Here is a 21,808-nt window from a genome sequence, read left to right as displayed (position 1 = left end):
GGCCTCATCATCCATTACCAGGAGCATTTAGAAGCGAGGTAATTAGTCTGCATTCCTGCAGCCTGAGGCTCCGCGGCTACAATCGTGGAGTTTATTATAATAATGATAATGGGGAAGGGTCCCAGGGATTCCATTTCCAGACTGTTCAGACTGGCATTAAAGAGCCCCAGAGGAAGGGACTGGGGAAAACACCGCTATCGCAAGGTCAATTCCACCCAAAGAGGAAGCCCTGGGGTAAGCTATCCCATCTCCAGGCTTCTCCTGCACAGCTGGGAGTGAAGCTACCCAAGGGCAGAATGGGTTTCCTCGATTCCTCCAGAACCAAACCCCATCCTATGCCACCTCAGACTGCACAGGGAAGCCTACTCCCTTAGCTTGTAATGACAGATTCACAGCTGAATCACTGCCGTGGGCTGAGCTTAGGTCGGAGGGAGTCCCTCCCTTGATCCCATCACCAGCGCTAGACAGAGATGACTGAGTTTTCCAGGTCTTGCTTTTAAAATTCCAATATCCTGTTGATGAAAAAGCCAGGAGATCACTAAAAAGAGTCTGAGACACTAGCGTGAATTAGTGGAAGAGCTTCTTTCCACCTCACTGAAAGGGCTTCGGTTTTAGGAGAAGCATTTGATTCTGGTGGAATACAGGAATAAACTAGAGAAAGGAGAAGAAAGGACCCACATAGCTTTGCTTCCAGCTAATTAGTTAATCAATTAATTAGTTAGCTAGTTACTCAATGAGTGAATCGTTGAGTAAGTCAATGAACGGGCCATTGGATAGGACAGGTCTCGTTTTCTCACTCCACCTGTTCAGATGGGAGGCCCCCTGGCCCCATCTCCACCCCATGCCAAAGTGCCAACAATCCTCAGGACCTTACCAGGCAGAGCACCATGGGGGTGGGGAGGCTGGAGGTGAACAGGCTGCCCTGAGGGTCTCCAGGTTATAAAGAAAAACCTTCTCACCCCTCAGAGCATCTGCCTCAACCCTGTTCCTGCTTCATTTACCGGTTCTGAGCCACAGTCAGGCTTGGAAGGTCTTGAAGATCTGTATTCTCTCTCTCCTTCTGTATTGGTTTCCCAGGGCGGCTGTAACAGATCGCCATAAACTTGGGTGGCTTAAAAGAACAGAAACATATTCTCTTAGAGTTAGAGGCTGGAAGTCCAACATCAAGGTGTCAGCAGAATGGCTCCCTTCTGGATGCTCTGAAGGAGAAACAGCCCAGCCTCTCTCCAGGCCAGCAGGCCTCAGCCTCCCTTGACTCATAGACAGTCAACATTGTAACTGAGACCACATGAGGACACCACCCCACTCCCATCTTTGCCTCCACCATCACATCCCTCCCTTTCTGTGTTCTTGCCCTTTTCTATCTCTTAGAAGGACACTTTCACTGAAATTAGGGCCCACCCTCATCCAATATGTTCTCAATTCCTTAATTATATCTGCAAAGACTCTGTGTCCAAAGAAGATCACATTTTGAAGTCCCAAGTGGACATGAATTTGGGGATTCAACCCACTCCACCTTCCTAGAATCAAACAGCAAGAGAAGAATGTAGAACTTAGTGGAATCACAGGAGGGATAAATGACATGGGAAGTTTGTAGGAATGAGAGGCCTTGGGTGCATGCCTGCGAGCTCAGTCATGTCCGACTCTTTGTGACGCCATGAACTGTAGCCCATCAGGCTCCTCTGCCATGGAATTTTCCAGGAAAGAATACTGGAGTGGGTTACCATTTCCTCCTCCAGAGGCCTTGGGTAAGGTCTCTAACTGAAGCCTCCCAACTCTGCCCTCCTCACCTCCATGCCATATGTCCAGTTCTCTGAGAATCAGAGTATGGACACTAAGGTGGGGGTGGGGGCTTGTGGGGGAGGCAGGGTTCATCCACCATGTCAGGAAACTGAAAGTGGAGACCCCCAGGCAAGACCAAGCAAACACAGTGGACAGACCCCGGGCTTTAATCTTCAGAGCCAGTTTGGCCAACATCATTTTTAGCTCTCCCTGTGATCTCCAAAGCATCTGACTGAGGTAGGCCCTGACCCTGAGATCCACTCCTGTTGTCTTCATGAACCAGGTGGCAACAGACACCCCCAAGATGTTGCCCTTGCATAGTTCTTCCCCACACCCAATACAGCAGGCCTGTGTAACCAAAGGATATTGCAGAAATGAAGGAGTGTGATTTCTGAAGCTAGATCACAAAAGGCATTGCAATATGTGCTTTGCTCTGGCTTGGTTCATTTGCTTTGGAGGAAGCCAGCTGCCATGTCGGAAGAGTGCTCAAGTAGCCCAGTGAAGAAGTCCACGTGGATAGAAACCGAGGGTTCCTGCCAACGTCGGCACTGACTTGCCAGTCACTTGAGTGAACTATTCCCATCTCTTTCAGAATTTTCCACAGTTTATTGTGATCCACACAGTCAAAGGCTTTGGCATAGTCAATAAAGCAGAAATAGATGTTTTTCTGGAACTCTCTTGCTTTTTCCATGATCCAGCAGATGTTGGAAATTTGATCTCTGGCTCCTCTGCCTTTTCTAAAACCAGCTTGAACATCAGGAAGTTCACAGTTCACATATTGCTGAAGCCTGGCTTGGAGAATTTTGAGCATTAATTTACTAGCATGTGAGATGAGTACAATTGTGCAGTAGTCTGAGCATTCTTTGGCATTGCCTTTCTTTGGGATTGGAATGAAAACTCACCTTTTCCAGTCCTGTGGCCACTGCTGAGTTTTCCAAATTGCTGGCACATTGAGTGCAGCATTTTCACAGCATCATCTTTCAGGATTTGAAATAGCTCAACTGGAATTCCATCACCTCCACTAGCTTTGTTCGTAGTGATGCTTTCTAAGGCCCACTTGACTTCACATTCCAGGATGTCTGGCTCTAGGTGAGTGATCATACCATCGTGATTATCTGGGTCATGAAGATCTTTTTTGTACAGATCTGCCTCTTGAGAAATCTGTATGCAGGTCAGGAAGCAACAGTTAGAACTGGACATGGAACAACAGACTGGTTCCAAATAGGAAAAGGCTGTATATTGTCACCCTTCTTATTTAACTTACATGCAGAGTACATAATGAGAAATGCTGGACTGGAAGAAACACAAGCTGGAATCAAGATTTCCAGGAGAAATATCAATAACCTCAGACATGCAGATGACACCACCCTTATGGCAGAAAGTGAAGAGGAACTAAAAAGCCTCTTGATGAAAGTGAAAGTAGAGAGTGAAAAAATTGGCTTAAAGCTCAACATTCAGAAAACAAAGATCATGGCATCCGGTCCCATCACTTCATGGGAAATAGATGGGGAAACAGTGGAAACAGTGGAAACAGTGGCAGACTTTATTTTGGGGGGCTCCAAAATCACTGCAGATGGTGACTGCAGCCATGAAATTAAAAGACGCTTACTCCTTGGAAGGAAAGTTATGACCAATCTAGATAGCATATTGAAAAGCAGAGACATTACTTTCCAACAAAGGTCCGTCTAGTCAAGGCTATGGTTTTTCCTGTGGTCATGTATGGATGTGAGAGTTGGACTGTGAAAAAGGCTGAGCGCCGAAGAATTGATGCTTTTGAACTGTGGTGTTGGAGAAGACTCTTGAGAGTCCCTTGGACTGCAAGGAGATCCAACCAGTCCATTCGGAAGGAGATCAGCCCTGGGATTTCTTTGGAAGGAATGACGCTAAAGCTGAAACTCCAGTACTTTGGCCACCTCGTGCGAAGAGTTGACTCATTGGAAAAGACCCTGGTGCTGGGAGGGATTGGGGGCAGGAGGAGAAGGGGACAACAGAGGATGAGATGGCTGGATGGCATCACTGACTCGATGGACATGAGTCTGAGTGAACTCCGGGAGTTGGTGATGGACAGGGAGGCCTGGCATGCTGCGATTCATGGGGTCGCAAAGAGTTGGACACGACTGAGCAACTGAACTGAACTGAACTGAGTGAACTATGTTGAGATTAGATTCTCCAGATCTAGTCCAGTATGCAAAAGCTCCAGGCAACATCTTAACTGAAACTACATGAGAAAACCATCCAGCTAAGCCACTCCGAATTCCTAACTCCTAGTAGCAGTGTGAGATAATAGTTATTGCAGTTTTAAACCACTAAGTTCTGGGGCATTTACTGTGTCTCAACAGGTAGCTAATATGCATGCTCAGCCACGTTGTCATTTGCATATTTATCATTCAGTAAATGTTAGAGGGTAGGCAAATCATCACAAATACTCTCTGTAGAGAAAAATCTAATGTGATCCCTTTTCTCAAGGAGCTTATAACACAGGAAAACAAGGTTTCTAAACCCAACTCAAAAAGCAACATGTTCCAAGGGCTTTCGCATCTAAGAAAGGGTAGAAGGAACTCTGTGGGTTCTTGGGGAATGCTTCTCAGTCAGGATTCTCAGTTGACAACAACAGAAAGCAACTCCAATTTCCATAGAAAAGAGATTTATTGGAAGGAAAACTAAGAGCCCATGGAGGTGATGGAAACACGAAAGAAGCAGCCAACAGGCAGAGTAAGGAGACCAGGCAGCTTAGAGGCCGCCACCACACTTACAGGCCCAGTCTGGCCTATGGTACCTCTGCTGTCACTGAATTTGTTTCTGCTCATTACCAGGTAGATGGAAGCATCCAGCTGTCCAAGAGTACATCAGCCGCATGTGTCCACATACCAAGGAGCAGAACAGGGCCCACCTGTCCAACTTCAGCTTCTAAAGGGGAACCAAGGACCTTTATATTATGTAGGAATTGAATAAATAAACAAGCAACACTAGGATGCTGAGACACCACTGCAGAGAAGAAAGGGGCCCTTTGGGGCAGAGGAATAGCAGGACATAAGAGGGCTAGGAGCTCCAGCTCATTCCTCCGCTCCCTGGGCTAAGCCTGAGCAGACTCGGTGTCCTCACCAAAGAAATGGCATGAAAGTGTCTTCTCTCTCCCTCCTTCTTTTTCACCTTTCTTGCTGTAGCTGTGAAGCCCTCTCTCTCCCCTATCCCACCCCCAATCCCATCCCACTTCCCTTTGCTCTGCAGATCTCAGGATGGATAGCTTAGAATAGAATCTGTTCCAGAAGGCAGAACTAATGAGGACTTGCTAGCTAGGAATGCCCCATCATGGGCTGCCAGGCACACACACAGAGAACTTTACTAGTCTCAGCAGGAATCAGTGATGCAAACAAAACCATAGGGAGCAGCCCAGGCCCACCATTATGCCTACCAAGGCTTTCAGGTGTGGTTGATTGTAGCACCATCCTATACCTCCTATGAAAACAAGTGGGCAGATTGGGACTGAGTAATAAGACTTCTGAACACCCACAAAACCAGCAAGGAGACCAATGCAATAGAGACTTTGCCTATTTGCTGAGTAACCAACTCACCAAGCCCTGCTATCCCCTGAAGATGCCTGGCCCTCACCCCATACCCATTGGTGTGGCTGCCAGAAGCCAAATAGGGGACAGAGTGGTCCTTTCATAGGACCCAGTCTTTAAGGAGCTTAGTCCACTTCTGCCTCCATTCCCAGACTATAAAAGGCACTCCGTTTAACAGCCCCAATCCCCCGGAGACTCCTCTTTGATGACTTCAGCCTGACAGCATACCACGCTCTCTCCATCTGGACCATCAGCTTCAGCAACTGATTAAATATCACCATGAAGGTATGCTGAGCCAACCCGCTGGAGCCAACCTCCCCCAGCCTGGGTGCCCAGGGATGCCACCTCTCTCATCAGAGTACCAGCCGATTTCATCCAATTTCATCCTCCCTCTCGGCTCAGGGGCGCTTCCCTGGTGGCTCAGAGGGTAAAGCGTCTGCCTGCTATACGGGAGACCTGGGTCCTGTCCCTGGGTCAGGAAGATCCCCAGAGAAGGAAATGGCAACCCACTCCAGTACTCTTGCCTGGAAAACTCCATGGACAGAGGAGCCTTGTGGGCTACAGTCCACAAGGTTGCAAAGAGTTGAACACGACTGAGTGACTTCATTTTCTCTTTCTCTTTCTCTTTCTCTTTTCTTCTTATCTCAGGGATGACCTTGGCCAAAGTCAGAGAACACTGAGAACCCCAGTGTCTTCCATCCTGCTTCAGGCCATAGGAAGCCCTCCCCTCAGGTACTCTGAGCTCTATGAAGGCCCAAAGCAATATTTCTGATGTTCTCTTGGGAACTTAAAGCAAAAGCCCAGAGGTCCATTGTCCCACAAGAGATGAGAAGTGTCACCTTCTCAGGGGCTTGTAGCATCTCAAAAACATCTCACATCCCAGATCCTGTTTTTCCACCAGATGGTCTTCACCTCTGCCAGGCACCTGCCTGGATCCTCCTTATCATTTGACTTCCCTTCAACTCTTCTGGGCTCTCTGAAATCTAGGTTTACCATCCCATGTAAGTGTTTTCTGTAAAAATGGGCCTGGAGAATTAAACTGTGGGTAAATGGATAAATGAAAGCGACAAGAAAAGATGTCCATGGACGGCAGAACTCAGGAGAGGAGAGAGGTTATTTGCTCCATCCTCACTGTCACTCCCCTCATTTACCCAGCTGTGTTGCTCTGCATCCTGGTCCTGCCATCATCCCCAGAGCCTTCACAGATAGCAGGGAACTCTTACACAATGATGCTTCTCAGCCTATTCTGTACCATGGACTCTGACACCTCGTAACCTATACCCTGCCTTCCAACACCTTCCATCTGAAAAGCCGATCACCTACTCTGAGCACAATATCTTATCTTTCTTTTCCTCCATTTACTTTTACTTTTTTGCATCTCATGGATACTTTCTGTCCATGACAAAATAAATGTCTCTCCAACTATCATCTCTCAACTGGCTTCACATCCTTCCCTTTCTAATCATCTATCCATTTAGTCACTTCCTTGCCATTATCCTTAAGGATCACATATCTATCAAATGCCCTTGCTCCTGCAGCCAATTTGTTGAGGGAAGCCAGTGGAAGCCACATGACCATTGACACCATGCGTCTCCAACCCCAACCCTGCCACCATGCCTTCCTTCTCTTCTCTTCACCTACCTTCCTTTTTTTAAAGTTATTTATTTTTAATTGAAGGATAATTGCTTTACAATATTGTGTTAGTTTCTGCCATACACCAGCATGAATCAGACATAAGTATACATGTTCCCCCTCCATCCTCAACCTCCCTGCCACCTCCCACCCCATCCCACCCCTCTAGGTTGTCACAGAGCCCTGGTTTGAGTTCCCTGAATCATGCAGCAAATTCCCACTGGCTGTCTATTTTACATCTGGTAGTGTATATGCTTCCATGCTAACCTCTCCATTCGCCCCACCCTCTCCTTCCCCCACTCACTGTGTCCGTAAGTCCGTTCCCTATGTCTGTCTCCATCAGTGCCCTGCAGATAGGTTCGTCAGTACCGTCTTTCCAGATTCTGTATATATGCGTTAGTATATGATATTTGTTTTTCTCTTTCTGACTTACTTCACTCTGTTTAATAGGCACTAGGCTCATCCACCTCATTAGCACTGACCCAAATATGTTCCTTTTTATAGCTGAGTAATATTCCATTGTATTTATGTACCACAGATTTTTATCCATTCATCTGTCGATGGATATCTAGGTTGTCCTAGCTATCGTAAATAATTCTGCAACGAACATTGGTTCACCTACCTTTCTGGGTATCTTCTCTCACCTCCAAATCCTGCTCTATCCCCTTCCTCCTCACTCCATTTCATCCTTGCCTACTTCTTTACAAATACTGAGAATGTGGGGCACATGCTCCCTTGGCTTCCTCCTTACCACTAACCTGTCTATACCCTCACCTGTCATCTCTACCTTCCTTCTGAAGCATCCTTTATCCTGTCCAAGGCAGATCCTTCATCTGGCTCTGGGTCCTGCCCCTCACCACCCATCACTTCCCTCCTTTTGAGTTTCTCCTTTTCTGCTGTCTCCTTTTCATCACTTTGTATTCTAAACATGCTCAAGTCTCAGGATTTAAAAACACATTCCTCCAGAGAGCCTTTTTTTCCTACCTCCTCAAATCAACCCTCTGGCCTCCCAAATTACCAGTATGATTCCTCCATCATAGCTTTTTAAAGAGTTTTTTATTTTTATTTAATTTTTTAAATATTTATTTATTTGGCCACACTGGGTCTTAGCTGAAGCATGTGGGATCTTTAGGTTATGGCATGTGGAATCTAGTTCCCTGACCAAGGATCGAACCAGGCCCCCTGCATTGGGACTGCGGAGTCTTAGCCACTGGACCACCAAGAACGTTCCCAACATATCATTTAAACACTGGGGTATAAAATATAATTTACCTTCCTGTCTTCAATCACTCAGTTGTAAGCTCCTTGAGGGCATACCCAAATTTAATTTTACATGCTCCAGGAGTTTCTAAAGCATGGCAGACACCAAATGAAAGTTTCTCAAATGAATGTTGAAAGTGAAAGTGAAAGTTGCTCAGTCGTGTCCAACTTTTTGCAAACCCACAGACTATACAGTCCATGGAATTCTCCAGGCCTACTATTAATAAATCTATCACCCCAGGATGACTCTAAAATCCTTAAGCCTGTGGCTGTATCCTTCCATTTCTTAGACGTGCCATCCTACCCCTGTATTACAGAATATATACACTAACCATGTCAGAGCCATGCAATAAATTGAACTAAAATGGAAAATAACACCCTTCCCTAAAGTTTGCTTATTTTACTCTATAGATGATCCCAAGTCTGAACCTGAATTCTTTTCCTAGCCCACATTCTACTCCATATCCCTTCTTTCCTTTCAATCTGTATATCAACTAAGTTGAATATTAATGGACCTAGACGCTGTCATACAGAGTGAAGTAAGTCAGAAAGAGAAAAACAAATACCGAATATTAATTCTTGGATGCGGAATCTAGAAAAAAAAGTACAGATGAAGCTATTTGCAAAGAAGGAATAGAGACACAGACACAGAGAACAAACATATGGACACAAAGGGGGGAAAGGGAGGTGGGATGAAGGCCAGGTAAGCCTGGCGTGCTGCAGTCCATGGGGTCGCACAGAGTCGGACACGACTGAGCGACTGAACTGACCTGAACTGATGTATAAAATAGATAACTATTGAGAACCTACTCAATGCTTTGTGGTGACTTAAATGGGAAGGAAATCCCCAAAAGAGGAGATATATGACATGTATGGCTAATGCACTTTGCTGTACAGCAGAAAGTAACACAACATTGTAAAGCAACTATGCTCCAGTAAAAACTTAAAAATAACAAAAACGAAACATGCTTTCAAAGCTGTGTGAATGTGCCTCCGCTGTTCTGCCCTGTGTCTTTCCTAGAGATGTTACCCCTCTTGGGAGCAGTCTCCACCCCTACCTTTGCCCCTCTGGCCAAAGAAAAGTCATTCTCCAAATGATGATGCCTCTGAGAAGCCTTGCTTGACCTCCCCATCAGAACTATCTCCCTTCGCCAGACCCCTTAACACTTGCTTCATGCTCTGGCATGGTCTCTCAGAACACACTTTTCATTTTAGTCAGTTGTGTGACTTTCCAGAGGACAAGAGTGAGACTCCTCAGTGAGGAAGGAATAAATGTAAAGAGCTGAACTGAAAGCAGAAGGCAAATGTTAAAACATCCCATTCAAACATGCCCTTACTGCCATCACTCCTTCAACCTTCCACCTCCTCAACCATCTCCAGCAGGTTTTTATCCCGGGGAAGACAAAGTCCTCATCTCTTGAGCAGACAGAAACCCTCCCAGTAAAAGTATAAAGGCTCTGAGAGGAGACAGCAAAGAATAAGAGAAAATGGGATGCAGTATTTCTCAACTGTAATGAAACTCCCTTGAGAGGAAAAACCATGCTCTTTCCTCCTTTAGCTCTAAAGCGTAGAGCCCAGGGCAGACGCCCCTTTATTACAGAACTTATCATGCTGCCTTGCTCAATGAATGTAATTATTGAGCAATAATAACACAATCTTTTCCTATGGAACTAGGAATTTATTATTTAATAGGACCTAAATAAAAGGCCTATGGGTCTTTTATGCAGAACCAGTAGACTCTGTGTATATGTGAGTGTATAAAGATATTTATCTCAAGGAATTTGCTCATGCAATTATGGGAGCTGGCAAGTCCCAAATCCACAGGACAAGCAAGTCTGAAGTTTGTAGGTCAGGCCAGCAGGCTGGAAACTCAGCAGGAGTTGATGTTGAGGCTGGAGGCAGAATTCCTTCTTCCCTGGGAAACCTCAGTTTTGGCTCAGAAAGCCTTCGACTGATTGGATGCAGCCCATGAAGATTTTTAACAGTGAATCCCTTTGCTTAAAGTGAATCCATCATGGACATTGACTACATCTGCAAAATAATTTTACAGCAACACCTAGATTAGGATTTGAGTAAATAATTGGGTACCACAGTCCAGTCAAGATGACATGTAAAACTGACCATCATCAGTACCAGGGGCTCCAGTCAGGCCTTGCAGGTAAACAGAACTGGGCTAAAGTCCCCGCTCTATGTGACTCTGGGCAGATTAAGTTCTTCAGGTGTGTTTCCTCACTTGTAAAACAAAGATATCCATGCCAGTGGGTAGGGAGAGATAAATTCAGTTCAGTTCAGTTCAGTCGCTCAGTAGTGTCTGACTCTTTGTGATCCCATGAACTGCAGCACGCCAGGCTTCCCTGTCCATCACCAAGTCCCGGAGTTTACTCAAACTCATGTCCATTGAATCGGTGATGCCATCCAACCATCTCATCCTCTGTCACCCCCTTCTCCTCCCACCTTCAATCTTTCCCAGCATCAGGGTCTTTGCCAAGGAGTCAGTTCTTCACATCAGATGGCCAAAGTATTGGAGTTTCAGCTTCAGCATCAGTCCTTCCAATGAATATTCAGGACCGATTTCCCTTAGGATTGACTGGTTGGACCTCCTTGCAGTCCAAGGGACTCTCAAGAGTCTTTTCCAATATCGCAATTCAAAAGCATCAATTCTTTGGCACTCAGCTTTCTTTATAATCCAACTCTCACATCCATACATGACCACTAGAAAAACCATAGCTTTGACTATACAGACCTTTGTTGGCAAAGTAATGTCTCCGCTTTTTAATATTCTGTCTAGGTTGGTCATAACTTTTCTTCCCAAGAGCAAGTGTCTTTTAATTTCACGGCTGCAGTCACCATCTGCAGTGATTCTGGAGCCCAAAAAAATAAAGTCTGTCACTGTTTCCACTGTTTCCTCATCTATTTGTCATGAAGTGATGAGACCAGATGCCATGATCTTAGTTTTCTGAATGTTGAGCTTTAAGCCAACTTTTTCACTCTCCTCTTTCACTTTCACCAAGAAGCTCTTTAGTTCTTCTTCACTTTCTGCCATAAGGGTGGTGTCACCTGCATATCTGAGGTTATTGATATTTCTCCCGGCAATCTTGATTCCAGCTTGTGCTTCATCCAGCCTGGCATTTCTCATGATGTACTCTGCATATAAGTTAAACAAGCAGGGTGACAATATACAGCCTTGACGTACTCCTTTTCCTATTTGGAACCAGTCTGTTGTTCCATGTCCAGTTCTAACTGTTGCTTCCTGACCTGCATACAGGTTTCTCAAGAGGCAGGTCAGGTGGTCTGGTATTCCCATCTCTTTCAGAATTTTCCACAGTTGATTGTGATCCACTCAGTCAAAGGCTTTGGCATAGTCAATAAAGCAGAAGTAGATGTTTTTCTGGAACTCTCTTGCTTTTTTGATGATCCAATGGATGTTGGCAATTTGATCTCTGGTTCCTCTGCCTTTTCTAAATCCAGCTTGAACATCTAGATATTAATATAAATGATCATATATAAAATAGATAAACAGCAAGGTCCTACTGTATAGACAGGGAGCTAAGTCAACATCCTGTGACAAGCCTTCACAGAAAAGATGAAAAAGAATATATATGTGTGTATATATATGTACACACTCACACATATATATTACTGTATCACTTTGCTGCACACTTGAAACTAACACATTTTAAATCATCTATACTTTAGTCTCTTTAAAAAGACAACCATGCCTTCCCAGGAACAACAGAAAACCAAACATGTAATCCAGGACTTGGCCCCGGTGAGGCATCACAGCAAGGACTCAGTAAGTGAAGCTGCTTCATCGATACCCCCAGCATCAGTACGACTTAGCTCTTTGTCAGAAGGCTGTGAGATGCTTGGGGGGATGGACAGTGGGGTGTTGTCTTTGCTGGCTATTTGTTTTTAGACAACCGCTTGGACCCTCACCAACCACGTGGAAGAGCCGTGATGAGCTTGATAATTCAGGAAAAGTGATCTAATCCAAAGAGTGATAAGAAGCTATTTACACCTCAGTGTGAGCAGGTCTGACTCTCTTGGCTCCATGCACCTTCCCAGCAAAGGCTGGTGACCATCCACTGAGCTCATTAGTTTGACCACGTGCTCACTGATCCTCCCAATTCCATAAAGTTTTCCCCCGGACCATAAAATCTAAGAAAGAAAAATAAATAAATAAAACTGACCAAATAGCCCTTTGTCCAGTATCATCATCTAACTGCAGGACCAGCTTCTAGGACCCTACCCCTGAGGGAGTGTCTCCAGCCCGCTTACAGGACTCCTAAAAAATTCCAAGCAGGTCATACACAAGGCAGCCTCATCATGGAACCAGTGGAAATTCCCCAGCTTCATTCCTGCTCACTCTAGGTCACCCTTTATAACCAGCCAGCTCCTGTTTTCCAGGCAATGTGCTGCGACCCCAGAGAGCAGACGCCTTGGGATTTATCCCGTGGCCTCACAGTTCGGCACCAGGCCCCCTTGGATGCTCTCCAGCCCCAGCAGGTGAGGAGTGACCCTTGACATCTCTCTTGTTTGGTTCAGAGGGGACACTCCCAACACGAGCCCACAATGTCCATTTCTTCCACATCTCTGCTCCCTCCCAGAGCTCCCCCGTCCTCCCACCTACTCATGGGATGTTGCCAGCTCACTTGCGCACCATCCAGTCATTTTGGCCACATGTTCCTTAGGAAGAGAAAAGATGGGCAGAGAGAACCTGGACTTTCACTGAAAAGATCCCACAAGACTCCCCAACCTCACTCCTGGTCGTTCTTGTCAAACATTCATCTGACAGAACCAGATTGCTGCTGCTACTGCTGCTGCTGAAATTAATGGAATCTGGCAGGAAAACCTTTTGTTTTTCCAATCCTGAATTTTGCCAAGCAAACACAAGGATCATGTTGAAAATGGCTGCTGTTGAGGAGTGGGTTTCGGTGTACTACGGAAGCTCCCACTACACAGCCCTCAACGCACGATCCGCACACACGTGCACACACTGAATCCTCTCCAGTTCAAAGAGGCTGCCTATTTTTTCTAATGCAAATAAAACATTAAATAGGAAACCTTTCAGGACCTCTGCCATGGACAAACCCACGTGCCAATTTCCCTTCTTTCCAATGACAGCAGCTCCAATCCGACATTTTGTGACTTGGATATGCTGATGACAGATTCAGGGGGATAGAGCCAGGGAACCTGGAGAAAGTCTTCTTGCTTTGCAGAAGGATTTGGTCTCTGTATTCCAACTCTGATCAACCTGGCCTGAACTCTAGGGCCCATATGAGGGCCTTAAAAGGAGAGATGGACAAAGATGGGTAGCATCAAAAGTGCACATTTATTAAATATTGTGTGATACCACTTATATGTGGAATCTGAAAACTGCTACAAACTAGTGAATATAACAAAAAAGAATTCGACTCACAGATAGAGAGAACAAATTAGCTGTTACCAGTGGGGATAGGGAAGAGGGGAGGGGCACAACAGGGGGTAGAGAGTAAGAGGTACAAACGATTAGGTATAAAATAAAGTACAAGGATGTATTGTGCAACATGGGGAATATAGCCAATATTTTATATTAACTATAAATGGAGTATAATGTTTAAAATGTGAATCATTATATTGTATTTGTTGTTGTTCAGTCACTAAGTCGTGTCTAACTCTTTTGTGACTCCGTGGACTGTAGCCCCTCCACCTGCTTCTCTGTCCATGGGATTTCCCAGGCAAGAACACTGGAGTGGGTTGCCATTTCCTTCTCCAGGGGATCTTCCCAACCCAGGAACTGAACTCACAGCTCCTGCCACATCTCCTGCACTGCAGGCAGAGTCTTTGCCACTAAGCCACCAGGGAAGCTGTTAAATTGCATACTTGTAACTTATATAATATTATACAGGAACTATACTTTAAATTTTTTAAATGCACATTTATTTGAAGACAGAATCCTTTTCCACATACCCTGAATAGGTCAAAGCTGCCACAATCTCCTCCCCGCCTCGCTTTTCCACCTGGTTTCATCCCACAGATAGAACTGAAAGAAGGATTGAGTTACGGCCCTGACTTGAAAGGCCGCATTTGTGCCTTCTGGGCAGGGTGGACGCAGCCTCCACCTTGCTCTACAATGACCCGTCCCCGCCCCATTGTTTTAAGGCAGAACAAGAGGGTATCTGCAGAGCCACCCCTACAGAGCCTTTTGTTGGAACAGAAACTTCGTGTGGCCTAAAAGGAACTGAATTAAATAGGGATGTGAACTGAACACACCATTTGTTTTCCACCAGTATCGCTGAGAAGGAAGAGCCCAGGGAGGGGGAATGGGAGATTCCGGGCGCCATTTTTGGCACCAGTTACCTCACAAGTGGTTTCGCCTTTAAATCCACCATGATGACCCCAGCCCTTACAGACTGATGGCTTCTCTAAACTCCCAGAGTTCCTTTCTCTCAGCCACATGAGTTAACATTCAGTTAAATGTGCCTTCACACCCTGCTTCCCAGATGGTGCTAGTGGTAAAGAACCTGCCTGCAAATGCAGGAGATATAAGAGATGCAGGCTTGATCCCTGAGTTGGGAAGATCCCCTGGAGTAGGGAAGTAGGAAATGGCAACTCACTCCAGTGTTCTTGCCTGAAGAATCCCATGGACAGAGGAGCCTGGCGGGCTACAGTCCATGAGGTCACAAAGAGTCAGACACGACTAAAGCAACTTAGCATGCATTCATGCAAAAGTACCTTCACACCTTGCCTTCTATGGTAGGATATGTCATTCCAATGAGACAGGAAGAGCCTTCAAGAGGGAACCATGTCTTATATTTGTCTCAAATATCCCACTGGTTCTTACATAGCAGGAGCTTACATTTATGGGAAAAAAAAAAGAAAGGAGGGAAGGAGAGAGCAAGGGAGTAGATAAAAGTACATGTTAATCAGTGAAGTGAGCGATGGTAGTTCTGTACACACTGAACAAAGCTGGGAGGATGTAGTCCATGCTACTGGGCCCTGCTCAGACACCCTTTGCCAGGCTGGTGCTTCCTCCTCCACCCCGCCCTCCAGCTGCTGTGAATATTGGCTCACAGCTCCCCCACTTCTTCAGAGAATTGCCTTCAGCAGAACAGCAGCCACCCCAACCCCAGATGACAGCCCTTCCCCAGAGTCAGTCCACAGCCAATAATGGACGGACACAGGGGTACAAAGACAGCACTTTCGCCTCAAAGTGGGACCAACCCTGTGGTACCATTTATGCTCCAGAGCTCCCTGGGTATCAGGTATGAGACTCTGTCTGGGGCCGCATCCTTGCTTTGCACCTTCCTGGTGTCACCCTGCTTCCTTCTTTCTTCTGAGGGTCCTCCCTACATAAGCCACTGACACCCAAACCCCTGCATCAAGCTCTGCCTTGAGGGAATACAAAACACAACGAAGAAGTCCAGTCAGAAGAGGACAGAGGGACCTTCTCTCTTCCAGGGTCACTTTCTCTTGAGATGAAGAACAAGCTGCCCCGTACGTTGGCTGCTACCAAAGTAGGTTTTGTGTGTGTGTCTGGATGATATAACAGCCCCCCTTTTCCCAGATTAGTGTTTACAAATCCATGAAAATAAACCAACATCTCTGATTGACTTACTTGCTGGAAAAAAACTATTTAAAATGAAGGCGATGAAGGCACATATGAATAAGGATGAGCTGGGAGAAACCTTAAGCAGGTTTTCAAGATATGAGGACTAGCACCTATTTTATCCAGTTGCAAGGAAGAAACGATGGCACACTTGAATTAGGATAATCTGATAAAGGTCTAATATAGGAACTGTTTCAAAAATATGGGCAAGGGGACTTTCCTGGTGGTCTGGTGGTTAAGACTCCATGCTCTGTAATGCAGGGGGCCTCAGTTTGATCCCTTCTCAGGGAGCTAGATCCTGCAGGCCAAAACTAAGATTTTACATGCTGCAACTAAAGATCCTGTGTGCCACACTAAGACCCAGCAGAGCCAAATAAATACTTTTTTTAAATGTAGGCAAGGTAGAGAGAAATCACAAGGGGTGACACCCAGAGTTTTTAACAGTGGGGTCTGAAGAAACAGGAGAAGGGGATTACAAAAAGAAAGAAGAGTCAGAGACATAGACATCTCAGGGACAACCCTAAGGGAGAGAGCCAGAGGGCAAAATGCCCAGACCTCACCCTCTCTCCCTGGTGGCTCAGATGGTAAAGAATCTGCCTGCAATGCGGGAGACCTGGGTTCAATCCCTGGGTCAAGAATATCCCCCGGAGAAGGGAACGACTACCCATTCCAGTATTCTTGCCTGGAAAATCCCATGGACAGAGGAGCCTGGTGGGCTACAGTCCATGGGGTCACAAAGAGTTGGACTGAGTGGCTAAAATTTTTCACCCTCTCCTCCTTCTGCCAGGGAAAAGCCAGAAGGCCAAGGAGCTATAGAAGAGGCCTGAAGGCCAGTCTGCCCAAGCAGAGAGCAAAGTTGGAAAAGGTGACAGTGGAACTGAAGGAATGAAGGAGATCCAGCATTTCTTTAAAAAATATTTTTTAATTAAAAAAAAATATGTATTTTTCTATTATTCCATGATCTGTTCTCAATACAGAATGATCCCAAGCCCATTCTATTCTTTTCTTTGTTTAGATGTTTAAGTTTTTATTTTTGTACATTTTTTAAAAGTTACTTTCCATTTACAGTTATTACAAAATATCGGTTATATTCCAGTGCTGTACAGCACATCCTCAAGCCAATTTACACTCAATGGTTTGTACCCCCTATTTCCCCCATCTCGGTAATGTCCTTCCCCTCCTCCCATTGGTAACCACCAGTTTCTTCTCTATATCTGTGAGAGTGCTCCTTTTTTGTTGTATTCACTAGTTTGCTATGTTTTTTAAATTGCACATATATGGTATATGTCTTTCTCTTTCTGACGTACTTCACTTAGTACAATAATCTCTAGGTCCCTCCATTTTTCTGCAAATGGCATTATTTCATTCTTTGTTATGGCTGAGTAATATTCCAGCATGTGTGTGTGTGAATACACATATATATGTATATATATATGCTGCACCTTCTTTATCCATTCACCTGTTGGTGGACACTTAGGCTGTTTCCATATCTTAGCTATTTTAAATAATGCTGCTATGATCATTGCATACTCCTGGGTATGTATCCAAAAAAATCCAAAAACACAAATTCAAAAAGATGTATGCAGACGTATATGTGTGGCTGAGTCCCTTTGTTGTCCACCTGAAACTATCACAACATTGTTAATTGGCTCTAACCCAATACAAAGTAAAAAGTTTTTAAAGAAGACATGTGCACCCCATTCTATTCTTTTCTAACATGTCAATTTTCAACACTCCAGACCATTAAAGATCTCCCTATGAGTTTACAGGGAAGAAAACATTTAATAAATCCATTCTCATGCATCCTCTTATTCATTCAATATCATATGTATTTGACACATACCACAATAGGAACTGGGGGTACAAAGATAGTTCTCTTAACCCATGGAGATTATGGTTTTCCTCCTCCTGCCCAACCCGGGAACCTCACTACCTGAGAAAAAGTAGCTCTTCAGTTCTCACGATTCCTCATGTCCTGCTAGGACCTTTGGTATCCTCGGTATTCCAAATGAGGTATTGAAATCTTTGTGCAATGATAAGTCAGGAATTGGAGATACAGCCTAGTGGGAAGCCTGCTCCCCACAATGAGATGCCTCCTGGAGACTTGGCGACACCCATGGATTGCAGGTGGGATGGGGTTCCACTGAGCAGCCAATGTCAGGGTTAGCGCCCTTGACCCACAGAACCAGAGGCATCTGGGACATTCAGGTAACCCTGTGTGCTTGTCTTCCTCTTCTACTAGACTGCTCACACCTTAAGGCTGCCTGGCACTGTATTTGTTAAAAGAATACATGAGTGGCTTAAGGCCCAGTCCTGCCATGAGATCCAAAACAGAGAGCCACCTCTGTGACCCAGCTCCTAGCTCCTTGGGAGGCATTCAATAAACACTAACCCAATTATAATAATCTATATTTTATAGAAACCCACTGGGGAGACAAAACATACACAGGGAGTTCTGGAACAAAGATAAGAGCCCAGGTGCACAAGTAGCAGCTCTAAAGCAAATCTGAGGGTCCAAGGAAAGAGGTACTCTGTCTGTAGGGACTTCTGGATGTTTTGTTCATTAGTGACTTAAGAAAGGGAACAGATGACATCTCCTCCTCCTCTTCCCTGAAGATCCACATTGTACATAGACATTGAACATTGGCAGCACACGCCACTGATCAGAGGGCCGGCCATCGTGCCCAAGACACAGAACACGCAGCTCCTAAGGTGTGGTGAGAACAGCCGGTGGTCAGTGGGAGGAGCCCCGGGCTTTACGGGAGACTGGACCTAGCTTTCATTCCGGCTCTGGCACTTGCTGGTATCTAATCTTAAGCAAACCATTTCACACCTCTGCATCTCAGTCTTCAGATTCGTAAAGAAGGGTATGACGCTTTCTTCGAAGGCTCTTAAGTTTGCAAAATGGTCCATGTGGATGGACTCAGCACGGAGCCTTCTCTGAGGTAGGTGCTCGACAAATGGGAGCTACATCTAGCAGCAAAAAAACCCAAAAAAGGCAGCCAAGAAGGAAGAAAGAAGAGTCTCACAGTTCTAAGACTCTAAGCATGGTCCCTGCCCATCCCTATTTCAGGCAATCTTTTAAGTTCTCATTTTAATTTGTTCATTAAAATAAGAACAAAAGGTAGGCAACATAGGTGTTTCCAACAATATAATTTACATCAGTTCAGATCAGTTCAGTTCAGTTCATTTGCTTAGTCGTGTCCAACTCTTTGCAACCCCATGGACTGCAGGACACCAGGCCTCCCTGTCTATCATCAATAATAAACACAGACAGTATAGAAATAATGCAGAATAGGGAATTAGGTGTCAGAATACCTGGGTTCCAATCCCAAAGTCGCTATTAATTCATGTGACCTTAGACAAGTCACTTAACCTCTCTGGACTTCAGCTTCTTTCTGTCTAAAAGGAGCAGAGAGGCCTCCCCAGTGGTACAGTGGTTATGACTTCACCTTCTAGTGCAGGGGTCTGGATTCGACCCCTGGTCAGGAAGCTAAGATCCCACACGCCGTAGTGAAAAAAAATTTTTAAATCCCAAAATATTCAAAAATTTTAGAAATAAAAGGAGCAGAGAGGAGGGTGTCAGGCAGGGAAGAGAAGAGAATGGATTAAGCTAGATGATTCATACATTTTCCAGACTAAAAATTTTATGTTGCTATAGTAAGAATGAATAAATTGATGGGCAAACATTGTCCGTTCACTCTTTCTTGTGAATTAGTTTAAAAAAATAACTACAATTGATTTCAAGCACAAGAGAAAGGTTTCAGTGGATTTCATTTCACCAACACCCATTCTCTTATGGTCCAGCCTACTTACGTGTGGTTCCACGGCTCCACAGTTCCTTTGGTAGCTCTTTGACCCACCCTCCCTTCCTTCGTGGAGTCTGTCTACCTTCATTTCACCTGGGCATCAACTTCTGAGGAAGAATGGGGAGGCAAGGTTTTGTTTTAATCCCATGGGAGACCCAACAGAGGGTGCTGGCTATACATCCCCTCCCAACCTCTTTTTTCTGTGGATAGATTGAGCTGCTCGCCCTCCTCTGCCATCTTATAAGTGAAAGGACGCAGTGCACAAGCCCAAAGCAGAATCTCTTTGCTAAAAATACCCTGCATTCCTGAGTGACTACAAACGCTGCCTCTTCAAGCCCACGGGCAGCCAAGCTAAAAACAGTAACCAGCAGCTACAAACAGCACCAGTAACAAAGGTAGAAGGGCCTGAGAACAGCATGCCACTCTAAGCCATCTGCCATCTTGGCCCGCCCTGGGTCCCCTCTTCCCAACGGTGATGGGCATCCACGTGCCATTCATAGCTGGGCTTCTATGGCAATGGGTAAGTCAGGGCTGGCTGCCTCTTGCACCCACTGGCCCTCACGCTATCTGGCTCAAGGTCCAGACATCGTTTAAGAAGAGGTGGCAGAGGGAAGCTAAGGCTCTCAGGGCAGCCTGGGAAAGCCATCCTACCAACGAGCAGAGACGTCTGGGAGTTGAAGCAGTCTGAGAAGGAAACATTCGCCTCCTTAACTGAAACAAAATGCCATCTATGGAAGTAGCATTGATGTATACACACTATCACGTGTAGAATAGCCAGTTAGAAGCGGCTGTGTAGCACAGGGAGCCCAGCTCGGTGCTCTGTGATGACCTAGATGGGTGAGATGGGGTGGGGGGTGGGCAGAAGGGAGGTTTAAGAGGGAAGGAGCACATGTATACATAGAGCTGATTCACCCTGTTGTACAGCAGAAGCCAACACAACATTGTAAAGCAAGTACTCTAATAATAATTTTTTAAAAAAACAATGAAACTGATGAAACCAGGATAAGCTGTCAAAAGGGTCAACTGTAAGACTAAACTCTTAAGCTCTTAAAATCAATAAAATGACATAGCAAAAAAGTTGTCTATGGTAGGTGACGAAGAAAATGCCGATTCACTAAAAGCACAACTGCTAAGGCTCATATCTTCCAGGAAAAGGCCAAGGATCCACTTCATCCTGATGGAACACTCTCACAAGTTATCTCTACCGACAAGCCAGCCTGGTCCTCGCCCTCTGTGACCTAGATGTATAGTGTCTACGTGGAGGAAAAGCTTTACCACCGGATGTAACCAGTGTCTCCAGCATTTCAGGTACTCGGTCATGATTCTTGAATGGATGAAGGACCATGAGAAATCTTTCCATTCATAATGCCTCTATAATTTTGTAGCTAAACACTTTTGTTAACTCAGATCTATCTGTTTTGTCTATGACTTGAAACTAGAGTCTCTTTGAGGCAGGCACTTGTAGTTTCTTTAATAGCCCTTAAGAATGCAATATTGTTTGTTGAGATTTTAAGCATTGATTCCAAATCCATCCTATGGACTTTCAATATACATTTATTCAAAGCATAGGCAAAATATTATAGGGTTCACTCTTAATTAACTCATTTCTGAAAGAATTGAGGCAGTTTATATATGCAAAGAGATTGAGAAAAACAAGTGAGGATATTAGGGTGATGAAATAAAAGGAAAAAAAATAGCATGCAGCCAAGGGTGAACTAAAAGTAAAATGATGCCCTAATAGCAAATTGGTTCTGAATTGCCAAGGAAAAAGAGAAGACATGAACAATTACCCAAATTTCAAAGTCCAACAGCTCAATAAACAAATACATAAATAAAGTCCTTTCAATCCAGCATCATAAATAGGTACCTTGAGCCACAACCCAGCTGAGGAAGAAGTTGAATGGTTCAGCAAACCCATTCCCAGGAATGAAAACACAGGTCAAAGTATGCTCTATTTCTGCTTTGCAAGTAGAATCGTCTACACCATTTTTCTAGATTCCACACATGTGTGTTAATGTACAACATTTGTTATTCTCTTTCTGACTCATTTCACTCTGTGTGACACTCTCTAGGTCCACCCAGATTTCTACAAATGACCCACTTTCTTTCATTTTTATGGCTGAGAAGTATTCCATTGTGTGTGCACACCACATCTTCTTTATCCATTCATCTGT

General features: G+C 44.9%; 2 long non-coding RNA genes across 4 annotated transcripts in view; both read right to left on the bottom strand.

The window, feature by feature from the left end:
- Positions 1-21,808, bottom strand: part of LOC147356167 (uncharacterized) — a 126,047-nt gene that overhangs the window by 14,768 nt on the left and 89,471 nt on the right. The window lies entirely within an intron of this gene.
- On the bottom strand, positions 43-19,933 carry LOC147356168 (uncharacterized). 2 transcript variants are annotated; one of them, XR_015142661.1, is made up of 2 exons: positions 19,642-19,933; positions 43-2,943 (listed from the first exon to the last, which is right to left on the bottom strand). It is a non-coding gene; the product is annotated as an uncharacterized LOC147356168 (long non-coding RNA). The 2 variants fall into 2 exon arrangements; XR_015142662.1 differs by lacking the exon at positions 43-2,943 and adding an exon at positions 9,895-11,714.

The sequence above is a fragment of the Bos grunniens genome, chromosome 16, assembly GCF_055505025.1.
Source record: "Bos grunniens cultivar Pamir isolate PY7600 chromosome 16, Bosgru_T2T1.0, whole genome shotgun sequence".
Lineage (NCBI taxonomy): Eukaryota > Metazoa > Chordata > Mammalia > Artiodactyla > Bovidae > Bos > Bos grunniens.
The sequence above is the reverse complement of the archived record's forward strand: the minus strand, read 5'-3'. Positions and strand labels throughout refer to the sequence as shown.